Source organism: Paramisgurnus dabryanus, chromosome 1 (genome assembly GCF_030506205.2).
Source record: "Paramisgurnus dabryanus chromosome 1, PD_genome_1.1, whole genome shotgun sequence".
Lineage (NCBI taxonomy): Eukaryota > Metazoa > Chordata > Actinopteri > Cypriniformes > Cobitidae > Paramisgurnus > Paramisgurnus dabryanus.
In genome coordinates this window covers 53,903,745-53,915,162 of record NC_133337.1, presented here as the reverse complement: position 1 = coordinate 53,915,162, position 11,418 = coordinate 53,903,745, and positions in this window count along the sequence as shown.

The window sequence follows — 11,418 nt, the reverse complement described above, 5'->3', positions numbered from 1 at the left end:
CAAATTCTCCTCAGTCACACTCAAAACAATCCTCTATTAACTCACACTGTTGCTGATTATATTGGCTAATATTACAGCTCAGATTCACTATCTACTTTATACATTGGTGTGGTCAAGAATGTTTTTGAAAACAATTATTAATGGAATGATTTAAAAACAATGACAATTTATAGCAATTCTATTATTGTAGATTAAAATCACACTAAGAGGCTGAATTACCCTGATCTTTCTCCCTCTCTCGCTCACACACCCTTTTCTAAATATCTCACAGCTGTTCTTTACACTGTAGTTGAGAAATAAATGTCTGACACGCTCTTCTAAGATGGGCTATGAGTTATGACAGTCCTTGAGAAGGCAAATGTCTCCCATATACACACACACACACACACACACACACACACACACACACACACACACACTTTCTCTAACTCATCATATTTCAGTCACCAGCATCATCTCTACACAAAGACTCTCTGGATGAGTGCTGGGGGGGCTGTTTACCATAAAGTCTATTTTTACTCTTTTATGAACTTGCCTATGTGTGATGCATATCAATGCTAAATGGCTGCTGTATGGATGAACCCAATGGTCCTAACATGTACCATTTATGTACAGATATGTATACATTTAGTAACAATATTTACCTTTGAGGAACTCTTTAGATGCAAACGCCCCAGTGACTGCTAGGCACCATTTTGACCCTTTTTTTTTAGACATTGTGATATACAGTGGGGTCCAAAAGTGTAAGATCACAATAGTATTTTTCGATTTTTTACACTTTGAAAAAAAATGAACGAACTGCAATTACAAATAAACATATGCTGCGTTGCTTAAACCCAAATGCTTGGTTGTTATCAACAACCCAGTATAGGTTTATTTGTAACCCAACTCAAAATGTCTAAGAATGTAAATATTTCTTCTTCATTTTCTGTAAAAAAAAATTGTAAAATGTGACAATTTGCAGATTGTTTTCTTCCTGAGCTTATCCTTTGGGAACTGAACATACAATATATCAGACCACATACATCTTTCTCTTTTCAGTTTAATAATATTTTTACTTTAACTGTTTATTAAGATGTTACCACATGAAACAAATGTTTAGGTTAGCCCACATTTTATAAATTTTTTTTTACAAAACTGTCTATACATTAACAATAAGTTACATATTTTCAATGTGGTTTCAGACTTTGGGATCCCACTATGAAAAGCAGACGCACACTTCAGATAGGTCACACATGTGGGGTGTGATGCAGGGAGTATTTGGTTGTGGACTTTACTGAGCGTAAAATGCACATGGCCAAATGCAAAAAGGTACAAGAAGGTACAAAAGTTGTCACTGGGGCGGTACCTTTTCAAAAAGTAAAATTTTGTACCTAAAAGGTGTATATTGGTACCTCAAAGCTACATATCTCTACCAAAATGGTACATATTAGGAAATTTTAAAAGGTACTGTCCCAGTGACAACTTTTGTACCTTAATTTCTGACAGTGTGAAGCCTCAATTGAAACTGCATTGTATGTTTGTTCGCATGTAAAGCTTTAGATCTCTGCTATGTGATGGTTTGATGTTCACTGGGGATATCTGCTTATTTTAAAAGTGATGGAATATTTCAAGCTTCTTCCCTCCCTGGTCTTCATTTAAGGATGAAAGAAGGTTTCTGGGCGACGTCTTGAGGTTCATGGCTCGATCCACTAGAAGAAAACACATTTGTCATTGGGTACATACGGTTTAGTGGGGAAAAGCCACAGGGTTTTAACAGGGCCAGACTGGAATGTGTCATCAACTCTCGTTATGTTTAAAACTGTATCTCACAAAACTGTCGTAATGTCCTCTTACTGTGTTTTTAACTTTTTATAAAGTAACACGCTCAATTTTTCACCGATGTGGAATGTTGTTTTTGTCTGCATGTTTTGTTTTAATGAAGATTGTTACGCTCCAGATGGTTGCTATCTTAAAATGTCTTTTGACTTATCCTTCATGTACACTCCTTTCTTCACCCAGTACCTACTATCCAGTTTACTTCTCCTTTCCCCCTATACTCCCTTTCTCTACTCCATTCCTTTCTGTTTTCTTTTATGCTAAATGTAGGAAGAGAATGAGACAGAGCTGACATCACTCAAATCCCAAATAACCCTGGTCAGTTTAATATTACAGTAAATATTTACACCATTACAGCTACATTTATGTTCTTAACAGATACTGTCTCTGCAAATAAGAAAGACATAAGGCAGTGTACGTGTTGCATAAGTGATGAATAGCATTACAGTTCCCCGCCGCTCACGGCAGTCCAGCACACACACAGCAGGCGGATAGAGTCCCAACGCTTAATGTTTGCATTTCACAGTCCACTAAAAGTGGATGAGGGTTTAAGGGAGTGGGGGGCGGCCAAGAGTCCCCATGATGAAAACTGCTTTATATAAACACTAAATAAGTTTACGTTTAAACGTAGGGGACTGAAAAATAAAAAAATGAATATGTAAGTGTGTGAGTTCATGCTGTATATATGCTCTTGTTAATAAGTTGCTGAGTTGAATAGAGAGGTTAAGTGTGTTTTTACAGTGTAGTGGTTTTGAGGCTCAGACTGCATTGTAAACATGAGGGTGTTTTCCACACACACACAAGCTAGAAAGCAGCACAAGCTCTGTTAAAATCTCATAAAATAGATGTGGCTTGCATGCAAAATGAAACTATTAAACATGTCCATTTTTCCATGAGAAAATTTGGTGTTTGTTGTAATTTATAGCACACAAAGTTCTCAAGATGATGTTTATCAATTTACACCACTGGCAGCATCAAACGAAATCGTAAACTTTTTGTTTAGTCGAAGTGACTTAACCAATAGTGTAAGTTTGGGGCGGGACTACCTGTTTGAAGTCAGGATGAAGATATTACTGTCAAATTTATTTTTGCATTTCTGTTTGTTTTTGAGAGTGGAGCAGCAATTACACACTTGGGTGTGTCTTGATATTGTGCTTTTAAAGTGTTTAACTATTCTAACTTTTACAAAAAATGGCAGTGGATAGGCAGAGAAAGCTTGACTTATTGTGTCGATGGATCCTAATTGCTTAAGGGCCTTTCCATGTAAGCTGGAACACTATGTCCGGTTTAATATACCTGTCATATATCATGCTAATGGACTACATGTCTCATATAGTCTCAGAAAAAAAGTATATACCATTGCAGTAGGCAATGTATCTTAATATTTCATATAGAACTGCACTCAAAAAAATTGTTTGTTCAATCAACATAATTGAATTAAGGAAAACTTTTCCACGAAATTAGATTAGGCTTGTACAACAAGAATACAATAAGTTAATTTAAACAAATAATCTTTTGTTGCACCAACTTAATAAATATATTTATATTGGTCATAAAATATCTTGTTCAATAAACTAAATTCAGTTAAGGAAAACTTTTCCACGCAATTATTTCTGGTCTGTTCAACAAAAACAAAACAAGTTAATTCAAGCAAAAAAGTCTAGTTAAACCAATTGTCAGTTTCTATATAATTCTAATTAGCATAAGCACACATTAGCATGCTAATGACACATTGGATGAACATGTGAAAAGAGACTGATCTTCAAACAGTCATTAACACAGTTATTGCTTTTTAAAATAAGTACGTATGTCACATCCACAACTTAACCACAAGCGCCACTCTTCTGTACGATGGTAACCAAACAATTCGTAAAAATATAACACAAAATCTTCTAAATCAATAAGATAAACCAACATTAAACACTATAAAGTGTTTCTCTTTACCTAAAAATGCATAAAATAACACTTAATTTAAAAAAATACTCTCCAAAGGCAGTTGCATGCAAACCATGCTGGGAAATACAGATTCACGGCCCAGTAAGTAATAGCAACAAAAATCATTAATGTGGTCCCAATATAAAATTATTGAGTTCATGTAATTTTTTTAAATTTAAGCAGATTGAACATTATAAAAATAGGTTGAGACAAAAAAAAATTGTGTTGTATAACTTGTTTCATTTAAGTAAATTAGACAAGGTGCAAAAATATTTTTTTAATATGTGCATCTTTATTTCAAATGGTAAAAAAAATGATGTAGTTATCATCAATTTAGTAATGTTTTTATTTATAAACATACTTATAAACTGATTACAGGCTTACTGACTTTTTTACAATTAAAGTCCCCATGCTATAAAACTGACAATTCTTATTTTTTATGGAATATTGCAGTGTTTATTAAAAACAATTTATCTGACTGTGTCAGTCTTTTTTAATGTGTCCTCAAAAACTTGAATCAAAATCTGAAAATGTACTTTCGCCTCCTTTTATGGCAATCATTCTCTGATGACCTCAGTTTGATGGCTAGGGCGGGAGCATCTGTTAACTCCACCCCCTCCAACTGTCAGTCAGCTGCAAGTTCTATTTCTGAATGAAACGCCTTCTTCACTAAATAAAATCAATTCACAGTAGAAAACACAAGTCACGCCCGCTAGATTCCCTCATGTGATATCACGTTTCACTCGGAAATACGTCACAACATGAAGTCAATCACAACTTCTGGTTCATTAGGACTTTAAGGGCAGTTAAAGATCTTTGCACATTGGGTCCGGAATTTTCGGACGAGTACGACCTCATGTTGTGTCAATCATGCTTACACACTGCCTCCGAAACTTTCATCTGGCGTAAAAAATATTCAGATCAGGTTAAATTGTCTGCATTTTTGTATCCGTAGCAAGCATTTTGAAATGTGTTTTGACAACAGAGCCACCGTACAACTGAACGCCAAAATCAAGAATAGCATCTGACAAGGTGATCCTGGCTGCACAAAGTATGACAAACACAGTAAGGAACACAAAGAGAAGAAATATAAAGACAGATAGAAAGTGGCATTGCTATTGAACAATTCGCAGTGAATAGTGCTAACTTTATGAAGATATGTTTCGCTAATTATTTCGCAACAGATAAATACATATGCGTCGGATACAGTGTGCAAGGTTTGTGTGCATAACGAATTTGCAGGATAACGAATACGAAAAAACTACTACGAAAATTACGGTTACAGTGTAGTCCCCAGGAGTCTTTCAACAGCCAAAAAGGATTTATGTGGGGACCTGTTTTGTTGTTGTAACATGTATATAACACTTATTTTTATATATTAAATACGTTTCTTACATGTTTAAATTACCTGCACTAGCATGTATTTACTGCAGCTGTGAAGCACTATGAAACAAAATAATGTTTAAATTGAATTTGTATTTAAATATTTACATTTATTGTATTTAAATAAGGAAACTACCCTCTTTTATGGCTTTCCTGTAATATTATTATGAATTGAAGACTGTTCAGATCTTATTTGATAAGCTGTGTTGTCTGGCTTTACTGAATGCAGTTCTGATAGCCATCTATGCTTACATCAGGCCAAAAGACTGATGTCAGATGCTCAGCATTACAAAGCCTAAAAAAACAGGAAGTATTTTCTAATCTGCCACTGACACGTGGATGTTAGTCCAATTCCAGACTCTTTTCACCACTGTGATGTTTTTGATTGTGTCTCTAAATCTGTCAATTGTACACTGCACAAATGAGATCTTTGTGACGAAGGTATGTGGGGAACGTTATCCTGAAATTTCAGAATACAAAGATTTTAGGATTAGACAGTTTAATGTTTGTTATCCAGGAACACATATAGCACATTTCACACATATGTCCTCAATGTTCACTCAAGGACAGGAGAGGAGATTTTCATATAACGCAGTAGAATGGCAGTTATGTAATACCATGCGCTGGCACCGAATTTCACGCTGGCAGATGATGGGTCCCCGAGGACTTCGATCACTCTCTCAGCTCTCAGTTCAATGTGTCTGAACACTTAACAAGACATGACAAAGTGTGCTGAGGATCTAGGTCAGCTATAAACTTTTTTACTATTTGTCGCTCTGTGTGTGTGCATTAGGCACGATATCTAACTTTAAATTCAGCTGCTATTGAGATTTTACTGTAGATTATACATTTTATGTATAATGTTGAAATAGGATCCATCTCTGCACCTTCCTGATGTGTTTCATTATGGAGTTCTCTTATACAGAAGTTCTCAATATAAGGTTGTGGGCTTGTCCTACATCAAAGTAGATCAGCAGGAGCCCTAATATCAACAGCTGGCAGCTGTTCTGAGGTTATTGGGCCCTACATGCTCCTCATATGTTTAATGTAACCCCTCTGCCAGTGCTCTGTCCTACCTCATGATATCCAGATGCCCCAGCTGAGGTAGAAACATAAACTATGCCCCGCCTTTAGTCTCTGATCTGATGCTGCCACCCATCTACAGCATACACACACACATACACCACTAACAAGGCTATTGCTTTCTACAGGCACCTATTGGTCTTTGTCAGCACAGGTGGTAGCCAAAGCAGCCTTGAGTGACTTTATAGATTTGTTCTGGACTGGTCGAGGACAGTTTTGTAAAAAAAAGAGAAAAAGAGGTTGTGTATGCGTTTGTGCGTTTGTCCTTTGCTATATATTTCGGGTTTTCTGAATCTTTTCCAATTTTAGGCCTGCATGTCATTTATAATACAAAAGGAATTTGCATATTTTATGTGATATATGGGAATTGTGTGATAGTGTTTTGTTTGATTTGTGAATTGTTTTAGAGGTTTAATAAAAATAAAAAACAATGAATCTTCAGTTCGGTCAGCCCGAAAGGCTTTTATGCCATAAATCAAGCTCCCCATATCTTTTTGAAGGCAGAATTGAGTACAAGATAGATGAAAATGGGGTCACCGTACGAATGTAAAACAAGATGTCTTTCAAAGAGTACCAATGATGGCTATTCAAGTAGCATACCAACAGAAGTACTATTGTTTATAATCACAAAAATCACAATTTAAATAGTGATGACTTTTGTGATTAATTGATTGATTAAGTATTTGTGTTTTCAGTCAGGAAATAAAAAGCATTTTTAAATGTTGTTAAAGTGAAAGTTCACCTAAAAATAAAACTTTATCATTATTTACTCACCATTATGTCATTTGATCCCCCAGTGTCTTCCGTGTCAGAAGTGTTGTTTGGGGTGGTCACCTTCCACTCCCATAGTAACCAAAAAACCCTTCAAGCTATAACAACACAAAAGTGTTAAAGGGGACATTTCACAAGACATTTTTAAGATGTCAAATAAATCTTTGGTGTCCCCAGAGTACATATGTGAAATTTTAGCTCAAAATACCATATAATGTATTATAGCATGTTAACTCTTCACCGCCACTGACAAGTTATCTTGTCAATTAAAGGCGCAAAAGAGGATGTTTTTCGCCAACTGAGAATCTAAAAACAGTTACTGAGTTTTTTAAATGAGCGCATCTTAGAACAGCCTCCATCCTTCACAGCTCATTTCTAGGTAACGCCTTCCAAAACTCGTGCACGAATATTTGAACGAGTGTTTGTTTACCACCGGCATATGCTGTGTCACGTCAGTGGATTCATTATGTGAAATGATATGATAATAAACACATAAGACGTTAGATCAGTCGACGCTAACTTACTCCCATTTCAACTAGCATGTAGCAGACTGGTCACTGCCTTACAACTACAGTACAAGAACAACGTCAATATACTTGAATAACAGTACAACAATAATTATTCCCCAAAGTAAGAATAATCACTGTTACCTGTCGCGAAAAATTTTGCGAACTGCGCGTCTGTCTTGACACCTCTCTGTTCCTTCATTGCTCTCCAGCGTTGAAATGTTTCTCCAATAACGACTCTGTTTACATTACGTTCTTCTGACAATTTTCTCCTATTCCCAGCGGCTTAAAAAAGTCTTTCTTTTGCGTCCTACTTCGAGTTTCTTCTATACCGTGGTGCAAATTCGAGGAGGAAAGCAGGATCGACAATGAAAACAAACCGAAACTTAAGACGGAGTTTCTTCCGCTATACGCATGCGTCGCCTGTGTTTAGTTACTGCGCCGAGTCGAAGTACTCCCAAAAGTGCTATTACGCATAAAATATAGTTCCTCTTTTAAATCCGTATAACTACTCGTCTTAAATAGGAAAAACGTTGATGTGTTTGGTCACTTCTAACTTTATCTCTGATTGGTACCATTGAATGAATGGGGCTAAGCTAAATGCTATCGAAGTGTCGCAGCGCGCTCCAGCGCTTACGTGCACGCACACAGATGAAAGAGGGATGTATCAACTCTTCGTAGTTAAGGTAATAACATAGTTTAATATTGAAAATGAGTAGACTATTCCTTTAACGCCTTAAGTGTGCACAGATGACGTATATTAATATTATTACTTTCAGTGCAGCTTATAAATAGTCTTTTATCATTTAGTAAAGACAGTTTCAAGTAATATTGCAAAAATGTATAAAACAAACATCCTCTTTTGCACCTTTAAGAGAAAACCCTTCCCTGCCAATGACGAGAATTTCCGGCTTTCCGCAATACTGGTATTATCAGTTTGTTCTTTCATTTGATATATTGTATGTTTATATATTTGAAGAAGAACATTTTCTGGAAGGCATTAAACCTAAGTAAAAACCATGAAAAATGCTGGCACTGGCTGGCAAATGTTTTTAAAACGCTGGCAGGGAAGGAGTTAAAATTGCCATTTTGTAGATGTGATCAAAAATTTGCCGTTTGGGGTGTGTCTTTTTAAATGCAAATGAGCTGATCTCTGCACTAAATGGCAGTGCTGTGGTTGGATAGTGCAGATTAAGGGGCGGTATTATCCCCTTCTGACATCACAAAGGGAGCCAAATTTCAATTACATTTTTTTCCACATGCTTGCAGAGAATGATTTTAAAAACTAAGTTACTGGGTTGTTTTTTTCACATTTTCTAGGTTGATAGAAGCACTGGGGACCCAGTTATAGCAATTTTCATGATATGTCCCCTTAAAATAAATGACTCCACTCCCAGTGTCCTGAAAAAAATGTACTCATCTACTGTCTTGTTGTGGATATCATTGTTGTTTCAGTTGTTACACATTATTTTAAAGTAAACAACCTAAAACAGTTCAAAACCAGAGAATGTGAGAGACAACACTTTAAAAAACATGCATTTGGGTTCTGAAGATCAAAGAAAGAAAAACATTCAAACTGAATGAGGGTGAGTCAGTATGACAATTTTTTTTTTTTTGGGTGAACTCTCTCACAATTTCAGTTCAGTCAACAACTACATCATTGCTCGCCCAATCATTGCTCAACTTCGAATGCAAATTACACTCGACCAAAACATCCCAAAAATGTTCTCTCTGGTTTCTCAATTTCCTATTTAACAGACGTGTCAGCAGCAATCGACGTGGAGACCGTCGAGTCGTTTCACTTAAACAAGTCTAAGGAATGGATAACTACACAGCCTGGTATTTGGTTCAGAGATGGTGCGGGTCCAGTGACCACAGGCCACTGTGCAGTCCCCAAAATAGCCGCTTTAAATTGTAGGTTCACTTTGGCCACAGAGAGTGGGGAGCCTGATTTCAGTGAATGTTAAGAATATGTCTACGAACACTAGTGGTTATTCCTGCAAATCCACATTTGGAAACATCATTTTACAAAAGCAAACCCCTGCATTGTTTTCCAGACTTTTTCCCCTTGAAACCACAAGTCTGTGTTTTGCCGCCTTATTCTGTCTGGCCGAATAATAAGATGTTTATGAAAGAGCCACGATGTTGCAAAGTATGTCAACCCACAAACGCCCAGCTCTGTAATGTAAAGATGAGACGTGAGTCTGTGTTTGCTTTTGTTTAGTTTAACGGTAATTGTGGATGAGAAATTCCCATCCGACACAGTTGATATTTTCATGCTTCGCCAAAATGAGCCGCTTGATCTATTTACAGATTAACTGGAAGCCAATTAAATAATCTAGCTGACAGTTTCTAGCTGACAGACTGTAAGTGCTAAATGAACCAGATCAGAGCTGAGCAGACAGTCCAAGGTGAAGCACACTGGCCGAGAGGCACCGAAACCTTGAGTGAGAGACAATCTTTCTGTTTGCCATGCCAAGTTGTGTATGTTTATGATTGAGGGGCCGGAGCTATGCTAGCTATCACAGCTGATTGATTGTCCTCCAAAGCCCATTACCCTGTGTTCAGGCTGCCAAGCCTTCTCTTATACACAAACTACATACACAGACCTTCAAAAGCTAACACTTATCTTATTCTATGTCCTTGTCGACATTAATAAGTAATCAGTTATAGAATTAGTGTAATGCTTAAAACATTCATTTCTGATTGATTGGCTAATACATTATACGATGATGTTATGTCCTTAATATGTCATTGGGAGAAAAAAAATACCAGATTCAGGCTATATGCTCGGTGAATGACTGATTCACATTAATATAAAATATTCATAATACACCCTATGTCTTGGGGGACTGTTTTTAATGGACATAACGTTGATATATCTCATTGCCTTATTATAAGTCTCCCTGACATTAATGGTTTCCAGGTGCGCATAAAATTAATTATTGTGAGGTCACATGAATTGTTGTATAGGCTACACGTGGCTTGACGTGTCCAAGCAGATAAGATATTCTGGAACTTCCCACGTCCTCAAAGGAATAGTTTTTTTGTACCTCCGTATTGTATATTTTGGGTTCTGTAATATCGGCACCGGTAGACCGGTCTCTACAAGCTATGACTTAATAATGTTTATCTGAACTTTAGTGGAAGGGAGACAGACCTAAACAATGGATAGATTTACAGGAAACAGATAAGCAGCAACTAAGCAATTTAAAGTCGGCTGAAATTATCACAAACATTTAAGCGGCTGGAGGTCCATGACCTTCCGAGTTACTTCAACAGATGTCTAAGTGTAGTATGACCTCACAAAACAAACCTAGTGATTTCAGTGGAAACACAAGTAAACCACAGCTCAGATCAGCTCCGGTGATTTCTATTTGAGAAGGGTAGATGGTGCATACCCACTCCTATTCCAAAAACTCTGTGTGGATTCAGTTATATGTAACATCTGTGTCAATATTATGAGATCTGTCAGCCTTTTTGCACTTTTTAAATTGCTCCAATGGAACAGCTTTCCATCTGTAAATGGTCAGCAATGAAAACCCTCAGTCAGGTTTGGGGTAGTGCGTGTGTGTGTGCAGCGTGCGCGCGTTTGGGTGTGTGTGTGTGTGAGAGAGAGAGAGAGAGAGAGAGAGAGAGAGAGAGAGAGAGAGAGAGAGAGAGAGAGAGAGAGAGAGAGAGAGAGAGAGAGAGAGAGAGACAGATAGAGTATGAGTATATGCTACTGAACTATGCAAAGCTTCCAAGAAGAAATTTTACCCCTCAATATTTCCTGGAACTTGAATCACTGACACCAAGTCTTAAATCATTGAAGGATGTAAACAACAAACTGTAAATTTTCAAAATATGCCCTGATTTAAAAAAAAATGATGAAATCATAAGTAAACAATACTGAAGCTTTTAATCACATTAAGTGTTCCTG